We start from the raw sequence: 12,614 nt of genomic DNA, 5'->3' as shown, positions 1-12,614 counted from the left end.
CACATGTCCGCTGACGTGCAGAAAGTGCGATTAGGAGGAAGGGAAGGAGGGAATGTGGCAAGAGGGCAAAGGGACTGCAGCTTTCTGAAAGCCTGAGAAAAAGCACATTTCCTGAGGGTGAGAAGCTCACTCGCTCCGCTCCGGTGTATCCTCGGGGTATAGCACGTAGCAGCAACTGGAGGAAGCAAGCCTGGGGAATTATCCTGTTCACCGACTGTCCAGAGAAGTACAGGAATTGGAGCCACACGAAGAACCCCAGGGTAGAGCCTCATTTAGAGAAAGCATCCGTCCCTTTCACAGCCGAGGAGAGAGCCTTTGAGCTGTGATCCCAGGAAGGCCACCATACAGATAGTCCTTTCCCCTAAATCCAACCCATTCAATGATGAGTCTAAAAAAGTAACTAGTACAACATCGACGAGATATATACTAAAGAAAAAAATGTGGAAAACAGCAATACAATTCACCAATGAATGAAGATGTAAGGTTGGTGGGGGGAGGCTGTGTAGCCCCCTCCCCTGCTACAAACCCCTCTGCCCTCAGCAGTGAGTCAGCTCCACAAGCACCTGGCCCAGCCACATCCTGTGACCCGGAGCACACCCAGCCCCCAGGCTATCTACTCGACCCTGGAGACATCCTGCTTACTGAGAACTTAATCCACTTAAAGAAGCACCTAAAAAGCAAGCCCCCCTCCACTTATGCCCCTCACCGCATATCAATACCCTTGCCTCAGCCCCAGACAACTGCGACTTCCCCAGTCTCTGGAGTGCTCCCCCGGAGAGACCCTTACCCTCACCCTAGAACACTCCAATAAAACCTCTTTACTTAACCCTTTCAACTCTGCTCGTCTTTCTTTCTCTGGTGCCGACCATCCAAAAATCTTACAGAAGAATACTCACCAGAAAAAATTTTGCCATCCAATTCATTTGCAACTGAATTGCAATTCCATTTTGCAATTGAAGACTGTGGCTACACATTTTACTGTGAATTAAAAAATAAGTAATCATCTTGATGAAGGAAGGATAATACAGCAGAAATACAAGAGCTCAGAAAAGAGATTATGGGACAATAGGAGCAGATGAAATGGGGGCCAAATTTCAGAAAGAAATGGAAGAAAAACCACACACTAGAGAAATGAAAAGGAAATTGGAGGAAGCATAGGAGAGAACAGACACCATGAAAAACACTGTAAAGGACAGAAATGAGAAAAGTGAACAGATGAAGTAGAAATAAAGGTAGAGTTAAAAAGAATATGAGTCTCAAATGCATTATCAAATGCAGTCTGGCCGGATCATGAATGTAGAATCTTGACCTTGATCACACCTTGATCAACTTCACAGTCGGAGCTGCTTTGGCTGTGGTTACACCAGAATTCCTCAAGGTGGCTTGGAGAGAGATGCCCTAGGCAGTCCTCCACAGTGGGAGGGACATGCCATGATGCCAAGAGAGGCCTGGGCAGGGGCATAGCCTGAGGAAGGGTGGGGAGGACATTGTGGATTGCAGAGTTCTCCTCTCCCACTCTGAACACTTACTACAGGAGACATTAGGACTGGCCTCCCTGGGCTGCAAGGTGCTACGTCATTCAAGGGCTCAAAAGCCAAATGTCAGTATTATAACAATCAGTGAGAGTGCAATCACTTTTTTAGAGGGGTTCTTGGGGGTGAAAGTCACGAAAGAACACTGTATTCACAGAGGCCAGCCCATGCCTGCATACAGATACTGCAGCAGTTTCCCGATGGCGGGCTTTGCTTGTCCAGGAAGCAGATCTTTCTGTTGGTCATCAGAATCTATGCTCATAAACTTTGCAGCCCTTCCTGTGTGGGTGCACATAAAGCACATGGTCATCTTTAAAAATTTGTACTGACACATGGCCGGCCGTGGTGGCTCACGCCTGTAATCCTAGCACTCTGGGAGGCCAAGGCGGGTGGATCGTTTGAGCTCAGGAGTTTGAGACCAGCCTGAGCAAGAGCGAGACCCTGTCTCTACTAAAAAAATAGAAAGAAATTAGCTGGACAACTAAAAATATATATAGAAAAAATTAGCTGGGCGTGGTGGCACATGCCTGTAGTCCCAGCTACTCGGGAGGCTGACGCAGGAGGATCACTTAAGCCCAGGAGTTTGAGGTTGTTGTGAGCTAGGCTGACACCAGGGCACTTTAGCCCAGGCAACAGAGTAAGACTCTGTCTCAAAAAAAAAAAAAAAATGTACTGACACAAAATAACCAAATCTACCCATAGACATTTCTCTCCCTACAAGTTAGGATTATTATGTAATAAAATTCCACAGGTGAGAAACGCATCCAGCAAGGTTGTACTAAATGAATTCCTATTTTGGAATCCATATTTGGCTGATTAAATTCCTCATCTGCAGGATTTTAGAGCTGGAAAGGAAGGCCAGTGTAAGATGGCATTGCTGCTTTCAGCAGCTACACCCGTTTGGAGAATCAGCCGTGAAGTTTGTCCCCTTTCTCCTTTTAGGACTGCCCTCCCCCCACTTTTGGCTACTTTGGACTAACTTCACCCTGCCCCCCTTAATTTTTTCCTTGCAGTTTCTAGGCCACGCAGTGAAGGAAATTCCTTTTTTCCTCTGGATAAATCCCTCCAATTTAAGCTCCCATCGTCATAGCGATCTGCATTCCATCATTCAGAAGGCAAAGGAGCTTTGCTGTCAAACCCGCTTTCGTGGTATTTTCTGTGGTTAGTTTTTCTGTAGGCAGCACTGAGCTTGGTGTGGGTGTCTGGGTGACTGAGGGCTTTATTGCCCTCTCTTGCCAGGTGTGGCCATGTTCGCCTCCCTGCGCTCCTGCTCCAGGCCAGGGTTGCACTTCCTGCTTTTGGGAGTGGGGGAAGTGAACAACTTGCACCCCAAGATCCAAAAACGGTTCTTTAAAACTCAGCTCGATTGACAATAACTCTTTCTGATCTAACAACTGGGGTTCTCTTTCTTGGATACTGTTTAGAAACAAAATAAAAATATTCCAATGTCCCTGAACAAGAGCACATTCCTCAGTTGAGCAATATAGTTTGTTGTTCAAGGGAGGTGCTAAATCCTTCAACAAACAGATCATTTAGGTACACTGAATGATTAATTGTATTTTTATTGCAAACATTTAATGACCTTGAAACACAGAGGGTCATACTCCCACTGGTGAAATAAAAACTTAGATTTGTTTTAGGAAGAAATTAACTCTTATCAGCAGTTTCTGGGCTTGGGCAGTGCAGGGAGCATGTTTAAAAACAAACAAACCTATTATAAACAATTAAAACATAACCGCATATCAGAGGTACAGCCTACACAGACAGACATTAAAAACAAATCTCCCGGGGGAGGCTGTGCGTGTGTGGGGACGGGGGTATAGGGGAAATCTCTGAACCTTTGCTCAAGTTTGCTGCGGATCTAAAACTGCTCCAAAAAATAAAGTCCATTGAAAACAAACAAAAAAATACCAACAGCCCAAATCTATCATGGTTTCCAAGGTGGAAATTTGTATTTCTAATTGAGTAATTTAGTTGTATGTTTAAGGAGAAAGTCATTGCCTCAAATAGAACAAGACTTCTAAGAGTCTGGACACTCCGATGGTGGCAAGGACAGCAAACCGGGGACCCCCAGGGAGGACCCGGGGCTGGAGCGGGACATCCTGGGGGTGAGTGTAGGGTTCCAGGCAGAGGAGACACAGCCCCCTACCTGTCACAGGTGTTAGGAGAAGCAGTGAAGACGGAGCAAGAAGCAACAGAGCAGCCCTGCCAGAGGCCGCCACATAGCGACGCCTGGGCAGAAGTGTCAGGACATGCTGTCCAGGACGGGAAGTACAAGGGTGTGTGGCCTCCAGGCCAAGAAAAGGGCACTGTCCAGAGGAAACATCCGCCCTGCAAATGCGGAGCAACCTGTAGGCCTACTGGGAGACGTGACTCCGCTCCGAGGGTGGGCTAATGGGGGAGTTCAGGTATCAAATCAATCGCCCTTGCTGAGGACTTACTCCGTGCTGAATTCTGTGTTGGATCCTGTTGAGGCTCTAAAACAACATGGTGGGGGGCAGGGGAAGGCTCACTCACTGAGGGGTCTGTTAGGTGCCCAGTATTTTATATACACTGGGCTCCATCCTCGCAGTGACCTTGCTGGGTAGGTGAGATGGTTATGACTCGATAGATGAAGAAACTGAATCTGAAAAGTTACGTGACTCCACCAAGGTCATTGAGCGGCAGCGCGGGGGAGGCCCTGCCGGAAGCCGGTTCTCTCCCGCTGCAGCACTTACGGGGAGACGTCTCATCGTGGTTTGAGGAGGGGAAACAAGACCCGTTTGTTGTTCCCCACATGGCCAGCTTCACCAGCCTGGGGTACAACTGAGGTTACTTTGCTTTCTGTTATAATATTCAAAGTTACTGTACAAGTCCCCGCAAGCCCAGATTAATGGCAAGTCCCCTGCCTGAATTCCCGTAGAACCCATGGGGACTTGTGCGGTTTGAACGGGCCAGGCTGCCTCCAGTGCCTCGCAGGGAGGGAGACCCCAGGAGCCCACTAGCCAGCTCTGTTTCCCACTGCCTTGTTTCTGCCATTGCCACCAGACACTGCTGCTGAAAACAGGGCCACCCCTGCCACTGCTGTGCTGTGGTCACTGTGGGTCTGGCTGTGGCTTCTCCAAGCTTAATGGGAAGAGGAACAGGCCATCAATCCCCTCATGACCTGCTCAACTCTAGCCCCTGTAAGCCACCTCTCAGTCTGGGCTGGGAGAATGTCAGCTCTCTAACCTTCAGTGACGGCTTGCTCAGGGTGCACCGACTCCCTCATGGGCACTGTTGGTGGACCGTGCCATGTGCTTGCGCTCCCGAGGCACAGCACTTCAGCTCGCAGCCCTGCTCAGCGACAGTCCACAAAGCGTGTCTTCTAAGCGTCTATCTGGTCAGGGGGCACCTTCAACTTGTGTCAAACCTGCTTCCCCCAAGAATGATTCCAGGCGCCAGCATTGATGCAGGGTCCTATGGACTGAATGCTTGTGCTCCCCTCAAATTCCTACGTAGAAGCCCTACTCCCCAAGTGATGGCGTTTGGAGGTGGGGCCTTTGGGAAATCATTGGGTTTAGATGAAGTCATGGGGGTGGAGCCCCCACCATGGGATTAGTGCCCTTGTAAGAGGAGAAAGAGACCAGAGTGTGCTGTCTCTTTCCACCATGTGAGGGCACAGCACGACGGTGGCCTTCTGCCTACCAGGGAGTGGGCCCTCACCAGACACTGCATCTGCCAACCCTTGATCTTGGACTCCCAGCCTCCAGAACTGTGAGAAATAAATGTTTGCTGCTTAAGCCACCCAGTACATGATATTTTGTTACGGCAGCCTCAGCTAGATGCGGGGTCACTAGTTCTGTTTTCTGTCTCAGTTATGATGGGGTCCCCTTGGACCATTTGGTGCTCTTTCCTGTCAGTAGACCTTAGCTAGAGCCATCTCTGTCCATCAGGGAGGTTCTAAGGATATTAAACTTCCAAAGGAAAGGGATTGGGGTCCCAAATTTCTTTGTTCCAAAGAAGTTCTTTGGTCCCGGTGAAAAGTGCCTGCCTCCTCTTTAGTGGCCAGTCTGCACCCCAAAACCATGGAGAAGCGCAGTCTCGCCCAAGCCACCGGACAGGTCCTGGCTCCCTGTCCTCGGGCCAGTGGCTGGATTCCCGCTTAAACAGCTAAGGGAGAAGCTGGGGCTCCTAGCAGAATGCTGACTTCTTATGAGGTCACTTGCTGGCTTCCCCAGACAAGGAAGCTCTTAGCAACTTTTAAATGTCAGCTTGGGTAAACAAAACAAGTTTAAGTTCCTGTAATTAAGTACCATGTTTTATCATTACAAGTTAATGGGAAGAAGAGCTATTGCCAGCAAGGGTCACAGGCAGGCCAGGTGGCTATTAGGCTCCTAGGGAGGCTGTGCTGAGGGTGGATCACATTCGGGCTGACTCATGCTTACTTGAGGCCAGGGAACGGGATCCCGGCACACAGGGCAGATCCGAGACTAGAGAGGGCTCAGCTTCCACGAGGCGGGGCTGGGGGCCCCTCCGGCAGGCCCCTGGAGGCCGTGGCAGGTGTAGCCCGGCCCCTCCCCACACTTTCTGGGCTGCCGGGGCCAGTGCAGAGCGGGCAAGGACACCGCTCCCCCCAGCAGCAGACCCTGAGCAAGAGAGGAGGCAGCCACTCTGTCCCCTTCCCTCCTGGCTCTCACCCGTCCTCGGCAAAACCAGTTTGAGCCTCTGTCTCAAACACTTGCAAAGCGAGGCTCTAACATCCTGATGGGCGAAGAGCTTGCATGTGACCTTTAAAGAAACTGTTCTGAGGGTTCGTGGAAGCAGCTGTCAAGCATGCAGGCGCCACGACACCTGTGGGGTGCTGCTGGTGACCATGACCCAGCGGTGGCAGTGCCTGATGGGAGAGACTGTCTTCCTGAGCAGGAGCCAAGTGGGGTGGTCCGTCTTTCTGGGTGGGAGACCCCAGTGGGGTGAGAAGGCGGCTGCTCTGTCTTTGTAGACACCCTTACTTGCGAGTCTTCCCTGCTTGTTTCCTAATTGTACTACAAGAAAGAAGGGACACAAAGGTCTGTCGGAGCAGAGATGTGGATTGCATTAGGTACGTTCATGGAGAGGAAAACTGAAGATGCCCTTTCCCACTGCGCTGTTATAAACCTGGGGCTTGTAAACACAGTCATCCTGGTTTCTGAACTGCAGTTTGGTAGATCTGGGGACGAAACAGAGAAATGGCCACTTTCTGATGCCAGGCTGCCTTGACACCTTCAGGGGGCTTTGCAAGCCTTTTTCCAACTCTAAGGTATAAGTTAGAGTAACCAGGAAGTGTATATGATTCAGGCTAGAATGAGTTAATAAAAAGTAAAAGAAAAATGATCAGAGGAAAAAGTTGCCAAATTGTTCTCAGGAATGGAATTATTGAACACTTTTAGCTACATGAATGATCTCTCTACTGTCTAATGATCTCTCTACTGTCTGTTTCGCTTCAGCTATTTGGAAAGAGGCACAGTGCAGGTCGACTATCCGTTATCTGAAATGCTTGGGACCAGAAGTGTTTTGGATTTTGGAATATTTGCATACACATAATGAGATATCTTGGGGATGGGGCCCAAGTTTAAACATGAAATCTATTTATGTTTCATGTACATCTTATTTTATTTTATTTTTATTTTATTTATTTATTTATTTTTTGAGACAGAGTCTCATTCTGTTGCCCAGGCTAGAGTGCCATGGCGTCAGCCTAGCTCACAGCAACCTCAAACTCCTGGGCTTAAGCGATCCTCCTGCCTCAGCCTCCCGAGTAGCTGACACGACAGGCATGCGCCACCATGCCCGGCTAATTTTTCTATATATATTTTAGTTGGCCAGATAATTTCTTTCTATTTTTAGTAGAGAAGGGTCTCACTCTTGCTCAGGCTGGTCTCGAACTCCTGACCTCGAGCGATACACCTGCCTCGGCCTCCCCAGGTGCTAGGATTACAGGTGTGAGCCACGGCGCCCGGCCTATTTTTATTTTTTGAGACAGAGTCTGTCTCTGTTGCCTGGGCTAGAGTGCCGTGGCATCAGCCTAGCTCACAGCAACCTCAAACTCCTGGACTCAAGTGATCCTCCTGCCTCAGCCTACCAAGTAGCCGGGACTACAGGCATGCACCACCACACTCGGCTAATTTTTCTATTTTTAGTAGAGATGGGGTCTCGCTCTTGCTCAGCCTGGTCTCGAACTCCTGACCTCAGGTGATCCTCCCGCCTCGGCCTCCCAGAGTGCTAAGATTACAGGTGTGAGCCACCTCACCTGGCCCATGTACATATTATATACAGAGACTGAAGGTAATTTTATACAATATTTTTATAATAATTTTGTGCATAAAACAGTTTTGACTGAAACCTGTCACATGAGGTCAGGTGTAGAATATTCCACTTGTGGCATCACATTGGGGTTCAAAAACTTTTTGATTTTGGAGCTTTTCAGATTTTGGACTTTTGGATTAGGGAATGCTCAAACTGTGTTAAGAAAAGTTGAGGGGCAGTAGTCTCTCTCCTTACAGTCTGGCACCTGCAGATGTGACCACATGGTGGCGCTGCCATCCTTTTATTTTTATTTATTTTTTTAAGAGACAGGGTCTCACTTTGTTGCCCAGGCTGGAGTGCAGTGGTGAGATCATAGCTCACTGTAGCTTCAAACTCTTGGGCTCAAGTCATCCTCCCACCCCAGCCTCCAGAGTAGCAGGGACTACAGGTGTGTGCCACCTTTGGCTAATTTATTTTATTTTATTTTTTGGAGAGATGGGGTCTTGCTGTGCTGTCCAGGCTGGTCTTGAACTTCTCCCACCTCGGCCTCCGAAAATGCTGGGTTTACAGGCATGAGTCCCTGTGCCTGAATGGTGCTGCCATCCTGAATATTGAGAACATAAGAGAAAAAATGAAAAAACCCAACTTCTTAAGTGATGAAAGAGTAAACTCCTAAAACATGAAGTGACATTTAATACTTATTGCGGTAATTAAAAAAAAAAAACTTTTTAAATTTTTATTTTTTTAATTAAAAAATTGTGTGGTAAAATACACATAACATAAAATTAACCATTCTTTTTTATATTTTATTTTATTTTATTTTATTTTTTGAGACAGAGTCTCACTCTGTTACTGGGGCTAGAGTGCCGTGGCGTCACCTTAGCTCACAGCAACCTCAAACTCCTGGGCTCAAGTGATCCTTCTGCCTCAGCCTCCCAAGTAGCTGGGACTACAGACATGTGCCACCACGCCCAGCTAATTATTTTTTCTATATATTTTTAGTTGTCCATATAATTTCTTTCTATTTTTAGTAGAGATGGGGGGGTCTCACTCTTGCTCAGGCTGGTCTCGAACTCCTGAGCTCAAACGATCCGCCTACCTCGGCCTCCCAGAGTGCTAGGATTACAGGCGTGAGCCACCGTGCCTGGCCCAACCATTCTTAAGTATACATTTCGGTGGCATTAAGTACATTCATATTGCTGTGCAACCATCCGCAGAACTCTTTTCATCTTGCAAAACCGAAACTCTCAACCCATTAAACAAGCACCCCCATTACCCGCTCCCCCCAGCCCCTGGCAACCGCGTTCCACTTTCTGTCTCTGAATTTGACTACTCTAGGTAGTGGAATTATGCAATATTTGTCCTTTTGTGATGGGCTTATTTCACTTAGCATAACGTCTTCAAGGTTCATCTGTGGGGTAGCATGTGTCAGAGTTTCTTTGTTTTCAAAGGCTGAATGATATTCCATTGCATGCCTACCACATTTTGTTTACTCATCTGTTGGTGGACACCTGGGTTGCTTCTGCCTTTGACTGTTGTGGATAATACTGCCATGAATGTGGTCCTACAGCCTTCTTTTAGAGTTCCTGCTTTTAATTCCTTTGGGTATATATTTAATACCTAGAAGTGGAGTTTCTGGATCATATAGTGGTTCTTTTTTAAATTTTTTGAGGAACTACCATACTGTAGCAATTTTTAAAACCTTGAGATATCATATACATACCGAAGCATGCACAGGCCAAATTTCACAAATCGAACACACGTGCGTCAGAAACCCCATCACAGAACGACACTGTCGGCACCCAGAGTCCTGCTGTGGCTTGTTCAGCGTCACTGCCTGCGACTTCTGGCAGCACCGGCCAGTTTTGCCTGCTTTTGTTCTTAAGTGAGTGCAGCCATGTCCTGTGGACTCTCCCGAGTCGGGCTTCTTTCGCTCGTTGTTTTTTTTTTTTTTTTTTTTTTGAGACAGAGTCTCGCTTTGTTGCCCCGGCTAGAGTGAGTGCCGTGGCGTCAGTCTAGCTCACAGCAACCTCAAACTCCTGGGCTTAAGTGATCCTACTGCCTCAGGCTCCCGAGTAGCTGGGACTACAGGCATGCGCCACCATGCCCGGCTAACTTTTTGTATATATATATTTTAGTTGTCCATATAATTTCTTTCTATTTTTAGTAGAAACGGGGTCTCGCTCTTGCTCAGGCTGGTCTCGAACTCCTGACCTCGAGCGATCCACCCGCCTTGGCCTCCCAGAGTGCTAGGATTACAGGCGTGAGCCACCGCGCCCGGCCTCGCTCGTTGTTGAGAGTCGTCTGCGCTGCTGCCCGTGATTGTAGACGCTCACGCTCACTGCTGCACAGCCAAACAGGTTTCCAAAGTAAGTTTTACCATTTTACATTCCCATCAGCAGTGCATGAGAGTTCTGGTTGCTCGATAACATTGCCAACATTTTTTTCCTATCGCAATCATTTAAAAACATTATTTTTTCAAACAAAAATCATTAAATCAACTAACATTTCTTGAGAGCGTACTATTGCTAGGTGCTCTTCTTCCTTGTGTGGACACAGAGCTAAGCAAATCCTGCTTCTCTGTGGCCTGTGATCTGGAGGATTCCATGGGGTCATCCAATAAGTAGAACACGTTGGACAGGTGCTGAGTGCAAGCGGGGAGCAGTGGAGATGGGGCTTGAGGTTGCTCTTGGGGGTCTCTGCTTGACCTTCTGCCACGCTGTTCTTCAACCAGCGACTTGTACTTAGTCCTAGCCGGGACAGTGAGTTACAAAATGCAACCGATGATAAAGCTGGTAGATGAATCTCTTTGTTCCATACTTTTTGACAAGCTGTTTCTTGAGACTTTTTCAATGTTTGTACCAAAACACTAGCCTTCCTTTATCTTGGCTCTAAAAGCAAAATGGAGGCAGAGAATGTGAGCAAGCTGTGTGCTAGGTTCTGTGCAGGGTGTGAGGGACACAGAGATGAAAAAGCCACAGGGCCTGCCTGTCATGTGCAACAGAGGAGCCAGACAGAGCCCCAAAGCAATGATGACAGAATGTGCCCAGCATGGAGGTGGTGCCGAGGAGGGCCTGCTGAGCTCTGCGCAGGGGAGTCAGGGAAGGCTTCCCAGGGGACAGGACTCTGAAGCGCATCATGGGCAATGAACTGGAGGTCACCAGATGGATGCCTGGACAGGGATTCCAGGAAGAGAGAAGCTTGTGCACAGGAACAAAGAAATAAAGCAGCTTGTTATGTTCTGGTGGCTCCAAGTAGCTCGTGCGCTGGAGTCCAGCACTTGCAAGAGGTCAGCCTCCCACTCGGGAAGGCTGGAGACGATCACGTGAGAGCCCGAAGGCAGGTGTGAGGGGTTTGGACCATTCTTATCTTGTGCTTCCCAAATGCAGGCAAGCCTGTGACACAAGGGATGCACCCCAGGGGTGCACAATAGCAAGAGCCTGAGCTCTGGAGTCCGATGGACCGGGGTCTGTGTCTTAGTCCGTTTGTGCTGCTGTAACAAAATACCTTAGACTGGCTAATTTGTAAACAACAGACATTTATTGATCACAATTCCAGAAGCTGGGAAGTGCAAGATTAAACTCCAGCAGATTTGGTACTTGGAGAGGGTCCATTCCTCACAGATGGCACCTTCCATGGGCCAAGGGAGCTCCCTGGAGCATCTTTTATAAGGCCACGAATCCCACCCATGAGGGTGGAGCCCTCATGACATAATTACTTCCCAAAGGCCCTACCTCTTAACACTATCACATCGGGTATTAGTTTCCAGTGTATAAATTTGGGGGACACCCACATTCAGACCATAGCAGTCTGCATCCTGGCTCCAGCCACTTATTTATGAATGACTTTAGGGAAGTTACTGAACTTCTCTGATCCTTAGTTTGCCCATCTATAAAATGGGGATGATGGCGAACTGGCCCTCTGTCAATGAAGCCACAAACATTTCAGATGTCGATAAATGCAGAACACGGTAGATTAAAGGAGACACGATATCAGCACGGGGCTTCCAGGGGATGATAGAACACTGCTTTCCAGGACAGGAAGAAAAAGCAGAGTTTAAAAACTTGCTTGCCTCTCAACACAGGTCCCTCCAGTGGAGGTCAGGCAGGGGCGTCACTACTGGGAGGGAATGCCAGTCCATATGAGCTGTTGAAACAACTGGGGACTTTCTGGCCTTCGAGCTGCTGTTTTGGTGGTGTTTTGTTTCTTTGTTTGTTTTTTTGGTAGAGGTGGGGTCTTGCTGTGTTGCCCAAGCTGGCCTTGAACTCCTTGCCTCAAGAGATCCTTCTACCTTGGCCTCCAAGTCGCTGGGGTTGCAGGTGTGTGAGCCGCCGCACCCAGCCTGTTTTGGTGGTTTTAACGAGGCTTCCTGTCCCCCACCCTTCCTTTCCCAGTGCACCCACTGGAGATCCAGGGACAATGGCCTCAGGGGTCAATGACTGGAGAAGGAGACGCAGACCCGAGGCCAGCGTGGTCAGCGGTCGGATCGGAGACTAGCTGGGCAGGAGCAGAGATATCTCTTCAGGACAACAGGGCATGTGGGATCGGGGTCAGTGTGTGTGAGTGTGTATGTCCCTGCCTAGATTGTATATTCAACTTCCTACCCGGCATCTCACCTCGAGGTCTAGCAGAGACCTCAAACTCAACCTGTCCCACGTGGAGCACTTTCTAGCTCCTCTTTCCACCATGCGCGTCAAACCCCTCCTGGCTCAGTTACACCTGCTCACTTTCTCAGCCATGTCCTAGGGATTCTTCACGAAGCCAAATTGCATCCCCACCCACCGAAAACAGAGGCCCCTTGGCTACCCCACGCTGGGGGAGGACCCACCTGGCAAAGAC

This window comes from Eulemur rufifrons, chromosome 9 (genome assembly GCF_041146395.1).
Source record: "Eulemur rufifrons isolate Redbay chromosome 9, OSU_ERuf_1, whole genome shotgun sequence".
Taxonomy (NCBI): Eukaryota; Metazoa; Chordata; class Mammalia; order Primates; family Lemuridae; genus Eulemur; species Eulemur rufifrons.
This window is presented reverse-complemented; position numbering follows the sequence as displayed.